Below are 7,506 nucleotides of genomic sequence, written 5' to 3' on the forward strand. Positions count from 1 at the left end.
TTTTAAAGTAGAAATGGTTTCTGTGCCCACTCTAGTTCCAGGTGATCAGATCTTCTCTCTCAAATCTGTGATATAAAATGAAATGATTTTTTCATGACACAAAAATTATAAAAAATAAGCTATAATTATTTTATCAAAAAATAACTATACTGCATTGCAAGGTTTACTTTCCAAGACTGAGAGCCCCATTCTACATCTTTTAAATAATGTAAAATTTTTGAAAGGCAAAACAATACTTTTTTATAGATTATCAATAATCCAATGAATGATATTCATGTGTCAATAAATGCTTAAGTCTATACAGCTCTCCCTTTCATTGAAACAAAGACTATGGGCATTGGTATAGAGGACTGATTTAAACCTGCCACTTACTAATTCTGTGCACTTAGTATAGTTATTGTTAACTTCTCTAAGTTTTAGTACCTGGCAAAAATATCTACCTCACAGAGTTGGTGACCAAGAATACACATAAATGATTTAGCATAGTAAAAATAAGCATAAAAATTAGCTTTTGATTTTTTTGTTGTGTTCTGATTTTTGCAGTACTGGGAATTGAACTCAGAGGCATTCTACCTTCAAGGTACATCCCAGCCTTATTTGTTTGTTTGTTTGTTTTGCGGTATTGGGGGTAGAACCCAGGGGCATGCTATCTCCGAGAGCCACTCCCAGCCCTATTTTTATTCTTTATTTTGAAACAGGGTCTCACTAAGTTGCAGAAGGTGTAAGTAGCTGAGGCTGACCTTAAACCTGTGACAAACTGTCTCAGCCCCCCAAGTGCTGGGATTACAAGCGTGCACCACCATGCCTGGCAGCTAAAAATTAAGTTTTAAGTAACATAATAACCCCCCCATGGTGTACCACCAAATGGGCAAAAATTCAAAATTTGAGAAACATGCTTTTCAACCTCAAAGATAATGATTAATGCCCACCAAAGAAAGAGAGAAAGAAAGAAAGAAAGATTGATTTAATATAATACAGCCATGTGTCCGCACTGGACTCCTGTTCGCACTATTGTAGTGTTCAGTTACAGTGAACCTGTACAAATAATCTTACATCACATATTCTTTCTTCAGTTTCAGACTAGATATGGTTACTCATATAATTAAAGTAATAGAATGTACACTGTATTTTAGACTGAAAAGAATGGAAAGCCAATTTCTTCACATTTCTTTTTAAAATTACTAATCAGGCTTCTGCCCATTTAGGTATTATATTCTAACTACTTTAACTGAAAAACCATTTACACAATCGCTACACAAAACAAATCTAAAATATAAAGAAAATTTCTTCCCTTTTCCTTAAAGTCTCGGCAACTGCCCTGCACTTCACAAACCTGCAAGGTCATCGAGCAGTATGTCCAAGTGCAGGTTCTGGGTCTCCAACTCGGACAGAGTGGACCTTAAATCTCAGAGCGGTAGCCTTGGAATCTGGCTTTGAGTGTGCGGTATGGATCTCCTTTCAGGAAAAGCTGTGGCACAGTCTTCAGCGGCCACACCTTCAGGATCTACTGCGCGGCAGGCTCCTTTTAGGCCACAGGCTCCCCTGGGCAAGGACACAACTGGCTAAGATTCTCTGGCAGTTGCAGGTTTGGGCCTCTTTCCGCCCAATAATCCTTTCTCCTTTCCCAAGTGTCAAACTGGCATTGCACTTTTTTTTTTGGTAGTATTGGGGTTGGAACCCAGAGAATGAATGCAGAGAAAGGGATGTAAAGGGAAGTAAGATTCTATATTTTACTGGAACTGTAAAATGTGGACTCCAGTAGACTGATAAACTATATATACTGTGATTCTCAGATCAACCATTTAAAAGGTTAAAGAGATTACTTAAGAACACTACAGATGAGCTGGGCATGGCGGCACACGCCTGTAATCTCAGTACATGGGAGGCTGAGATAGCAAGATCTCAGGTTCAAGACGAGCCTCAGCAACTTAGTTCAATCCTCCGTACCAAAAAAAAAAAAAAAAAAAAACAAGCCCAGGCATTATGGTGCACGCTGTAATCCGGGTACTTGGGATGTGTGTGATCACAGGTTCAAGGCCAACCTTAGCAACTTTAGCCAGACCCTGTTTCAAACTAAGATTTAAAAAAAATTAAAAATTAAAAAGGGCTGGGGTGTAGCTTGAAGCTAGAACTCCCCTGGGTTCAATACCCACTATAAAGAAATAATAATAAAAAAAACCCGAGAAGATCAATAAAATAGTCTTTAGCAAAACACTGATAAAAAAAAAAAAAAAGCCACCAGGCGCGGTGGCACATGCTTGTAATCCCAGCATTCAAGAGGAGACTACAGGATCCTGTTCGCGGGCAGCCTCAGATATTTTAATGAGGCCCTTGGCAACTCAGTGAGACCCTGTTTCAAAAACTAAACAGACTAGCCAGGCATGCTTGTAATCCCAGTGCTTGGGAGGCTGAGACAGGAGGATCGCACAGGTTCAAAGCCAGCCTCAGCTACTGAGTGAGGCTCTCAGCAACTTAGAGAGACTCTGTTTCCAAATAAAGTATGAAATAGGTCTGGGAGTATAGCCCAGAGGTAGAAAAGCCCCTGGGTTCCACTCCCAGTACCAAAAAAGAAAAACACCTAAAAAGGCTAAAAAATAGGGCTGGGAGTGTAGCTCAAAGGTACAATGCCCCCAAGTTCCATCTCTGGTACTGCTATAAATAAATAAATAAATGTGTAGCTCAGAGGTAGAATGTCCCTAGATTCCATCCCCAGTACCACAAACACTGATAAAAGAGAAGACACAAATTGCTTATCTTGGGAGTTAAGTAGTAGATATGGGACCAATATGTCAGATATAATACAAATGGCAAAATCAAAAGGATAATAAAACAAGTCAAATCAAAAGGATAATAAAACAAGTCTTTAGACATACATTTTTTTGGAATTCTTTTTTTTTTTAATTTTTATTCAGACTATGTTCGGTACTCTTCCCAACACTTCCCCTCCTCCCTCCCTCCCAACAATGAGTGTCCAGGTTAACCATGCTATATTTATATTTCTACACACGTTCGGATGTAGCTCCTTCATTAATCAACCTCAGCCTTCTTCCTCTCCTATCCTTCCATTCTAGCTTTGGTGAGATTTCTCCTCCATTGTCTGGAGTCCCTCTGGTATCCCTAATACTCCTAAGTTTGAGCATATTAGAGAAAACATAAGATATACATTTGACAATCTACATCACATGGACCAATACCTTGAAAAGTAGACACTACTATAACACACAATATGAAACAGACCATTTAAACAGCCTCTTATGTATTATAAGGAAGTTAAATTTTTTACTTAAAAACTCAGAAAGAGATCTCCAGGCTCTGGTAATTTCAAGGAAGAACTCTACCATACATCTAAAGAATTAATAAGAATGAGACAAGAGAAGGAAACAATTCCAAACTCATTTATGAAGCCAACATTATCGTGATACCAAAGCCACACAAAGACAATACCAAAAGGAACACTAGATGATGAACCTCTTGTGAACACAGAAGCCAAACTCCTCAAGAAAAGATGAGTCAGCAATACACCACAACCACGTGGACTTTACTCTGGGAATGCAATCTGTTCAATACTTGAAAACCAGTCAATGCACTATACCGTTCTAATAGGCTTAGGAAGAAGACACATCACGATATCAACTCATGCAGAGGAGACAGCTGACAAAAGTGAGCAACCATAACATCCATCTGTGAGAAAAACTTCCAACAAACTAGAAATAAAGTAAAATTTTTTTAGCCTAATAAAGGACATCTCTACCATAAAACTTATAGTCATCATCATTCTCAGGTTTCAAAAACTGATTCCTTTTGCCTGAGACTAGGTAAGGAAGGATACCCACTCTTAACTATTCATCACATACAAAGTCCTGCCAGTGAATAGGCAACAAAAATACTTACAGATTTAGAAATAAATGAATACAGCTTGTCTTTATTTGCAAATGACATAATTGTCTCCCAAGAATAATCCAAAGAATACACAAAAAGAAACAATATAAAAATACCCTGAAACTAATAAGTGAGTTTACCAAGGCCACAGGATACCAGAGCAATACACAAGATTCAACTGTACTTCTGTATATTAACAACATATAATTTAAAACACCAGATGGCTCCAAAAAACTTAAATACTAGGTGTAAATGTAACAAAATATGTACACTAAAAACTACAGACCACGATTGAAATGAATCAAATACCTAAGTAGATAAAATAGCATGTTTATGGATTGAAAGACTCAACAAAGTAAAAATAGCAATTTTCCCCCAACTCATCTATGGGTTTAATACACTTCCAATCAAAGTACCAGCAGGGTATTTTGTATAGACAAGCTGACTCTAAACTTTATATGAAAAGGGGGGAAAAAACTAGAATAGCTAAAACCATTATGGAAAAGAAATAAAATTGGAGGAAATCATACTGCCCAACTCTAAGTCATTACTATAAAGCTATATTAATTAAGAAAGTGTGATATTGGAAAAGGGAAAGAAAAATAAATCAGTAGAACAGAGCTCAAAATAGATCCAAACAAATGTAGCCAATTGATTTTGACAAAGGTGCAAAGCAATTCAATAAAGAAAACCCAGCTTTTCAACAGTGATGAATAAATTAGATATTATATGCAAAAAAGTAAAGGTTCATCTCAACTTCACATCTTACAGTTATCTCAAAATGGATCACAGATCTAAATGTAAAACGATAACTTTTAGCCAGGCCACGGTGGCACACCTTTGTAATCCCAGTACTTGGGAGGCTGAGACAGGAGGATCACAGGTTTGTGGCCAGCCTCAGCTACTTAGTGAGGCCCTCTACAACTTAATGAGACTGTTTCAAAATAAAGAGTAAAAATATGGTTGAGGTTTAGCTTGGAGGAGAATGCCCCTGGGTTCAATCCCCAATACTGAAGAAAAAAGAAAAAAATAAAGAAAACTTTTACAAGAACATTACTAGAAGTAGAAAAATCTTGGTGACCTGGAGTTAGGCAAAAAGTTCTTCAGACATAATACCTAAAGACACACAAATGAAAATATTGATAAACCGGTTTTCATCAAATTCAAAACATTTGCTGGGCATGGTGGCACACACCTGTAATTTCAGTACTTGGGAGGCTGAGACAGAAAGATCACAGATTCAATGCCAGCCTTAGCAACTAGCAAGACCTTGTTTCAAAATAAAAATAAAGTAGGGCTGGTGGCGTAGCTCAGAGGTAGACTGTCTGTGGGTCCAAACCCCAGTACCACAAAAAAGAAATAAAAACATTTGCTCTCTGTATGACACTGTCATGATAGTGAAAAGGTAAACTACTAAACAGAGAGAAAACATTCACAGAACATGTATCTGGCATACAATCTGTAGCCAGAATATATAAAGAACCTTCAAAACTCAACATAAGTAATAAATACCTCAAAGATCGGGCAAAAGACTTGGCCAGATACCTTGCCAAAGAGTAGTATATGCATGGCAAATGAACACGTGAAAAGACAGTTGACATGTTTGCCTTAGTTAAAGCCACATTAAAATCACTGAGATATCACTACACATCTAACAAAATGGCTGTTAAAAAATATTGACAAAAGCCAGGCATGTCACAACAGGCTTCAATCCCAGCTACTCGAGAGGCTGAAGCTGGATTACTTGAGCCCAGAAGTTTAGGTGGAGGCCAGCTTGAGCGACATAGTGGGAACTTGTTTGGGGGGAAAAAAAAGACCGTAGCATACTAAGGAAAGAAGATGTGGAGTGACTGGAATGCAAAATGATCCAGCCACCTGGGAGGACGGTCTGACAGTTTTTATGAGTTGGACATACAGTTACTATATAATCCGGAAATCTCACATGCAGCAATTCCCTAGAACAATAAAAACCTAGATTCACTTAAAATTATCTGCACAATGAAGCCTGGCATGGTGGCGCACCTGTGCAATCCCAGTACTTGGGAGGCTGGGACAGGAAGATCGCAGGTTTGTGGACAGCCTCAGCTACTTAGTGAGGCCATATGCAACTATTTCAAAACAAAGAATAAAAAATCGGGCTGCAGGTTTAGCTTGGAGGTGGAATGCCCCTGCAGCTCTATTCATAACTGCCTAAAACTGAAAACAACCCAAATGCCCTTCAATGGGTGGGTGTAAAAATGGGTAGATGTGATACATCCATCTAATGAAATAAGTACAATTTAGCAATTAAAAATTATCACCAGGTGGAATGACACACACCTGTAATCCTAGCTTCTCCAGAGGCTGAAGCAGGAAGATCACACATTCGGGGCTAGCCTGAACAATTTAAGGAGTACCTAGATCAACACATTAAAAAGGGCTGGAGATGTAGCTCGGTGCTTGAAGCCCTGGGTTCAATCACCAGGGAGGGAGGGAGGGAAAGGGAAGCGGGAGGAAAAGGGAGGGAAGGGGAGGCGATGGATCCAGAGGAATCTCAAAGGCATCGTGCTTAGTGAAAGAAGCCAGCATTATCTTACTTAAATGGCATTCTGGAAAAGATCGGCAATTGCCAGGAGTTGGGGTGAAGGGTGTGATAGAAAGGAATTGCGTTTGAGTTTTCTGTGGGTGGCAGAACTGTTTTAAATCCTGATTGTTCCGGTGGTTACATGGATGTAAAGTTCACATAACTATACAGCCTCCAAAAGGTCAATTTTACATACAAGTTTTAAAATAAATTTTAAAGAACAAAGCGAAAGCAGCGTTTAACACAGGTATTGTAACTCTTGAAGGCTCGCGGGCACTACTCTACAGACTTAAAACATTTTATCAAAACAATTATAATCTTAGAAAAGCCTAACTCTTGCGTGCAATCATTAAAACCTTCACATTAGCTATAATTTATGTGCATACCCTTTCCCTCCTTCACATTTAATTTTAAAATTCTTTTGCTAAACGATACAGTCCAATAAAGTGGAAAAGGAAAGGAAGAGTTAGCAGACCGATCAAAAGGGGTTTTTTGTTTTGTTTTGTTTTGTTTACAAAACACCTTGTCCTGAAGGGCAGGTTTGATTATATCCGAAAAATACTGGGAAACTTCCTCGCCAGTGAAGTTGCCTGGGGCGTGTTAGGATGCGGGCAAGCCCTGGAGGCGGCGGCCCGGGCCCCGGCCGCCCCGCCGGCTCCTCCCGCGGGGACCCCCGGGCTGCGGACCCGGCCCAGCGCCCGCCCCGCTCGCGGGCTCCTCCGCAGGGATGCGCGGCCCGGCGCCGCGGGCCCCCGGGGCCGCCCCGCACGGCCACTCACCGTCCCGCCGCCGCTCCCACCCGGCTCCTTGGAGGATGCTCCGGGTTTTCAACGAACTTCACCCGCACCCCGCGTTCCGGCGGCGGCCCCGCAGCACTCCGCCGAGGCCGGCGCGGCGCGGGAGACTCGACTCCCCTCAGCTGGGGACCCGCCGCGCTGGGGAGCATGCGCCGCGCGCCCTCTGCGCATGCGCCGCGCCGCCCGCCCCGCCCGGGCCGGCGCGCAGAGGGGGCTGCGAGGGGCTGCGCGCGCCCCGCCGCGCAGAGCGCCGGGGGACCGGGGCCA

Source organism: Muscardinus avellanarius (genome assembly GCF_963383645.1).
Source record: "Muscardinus avellanarius genome assembly, chromosome: 8".
NCBI lineage: Eukaryota > Metazoa > Chordata > Mammalia > Rodentia > Gliridae > Muscardinus > Muscardinus avellanarius.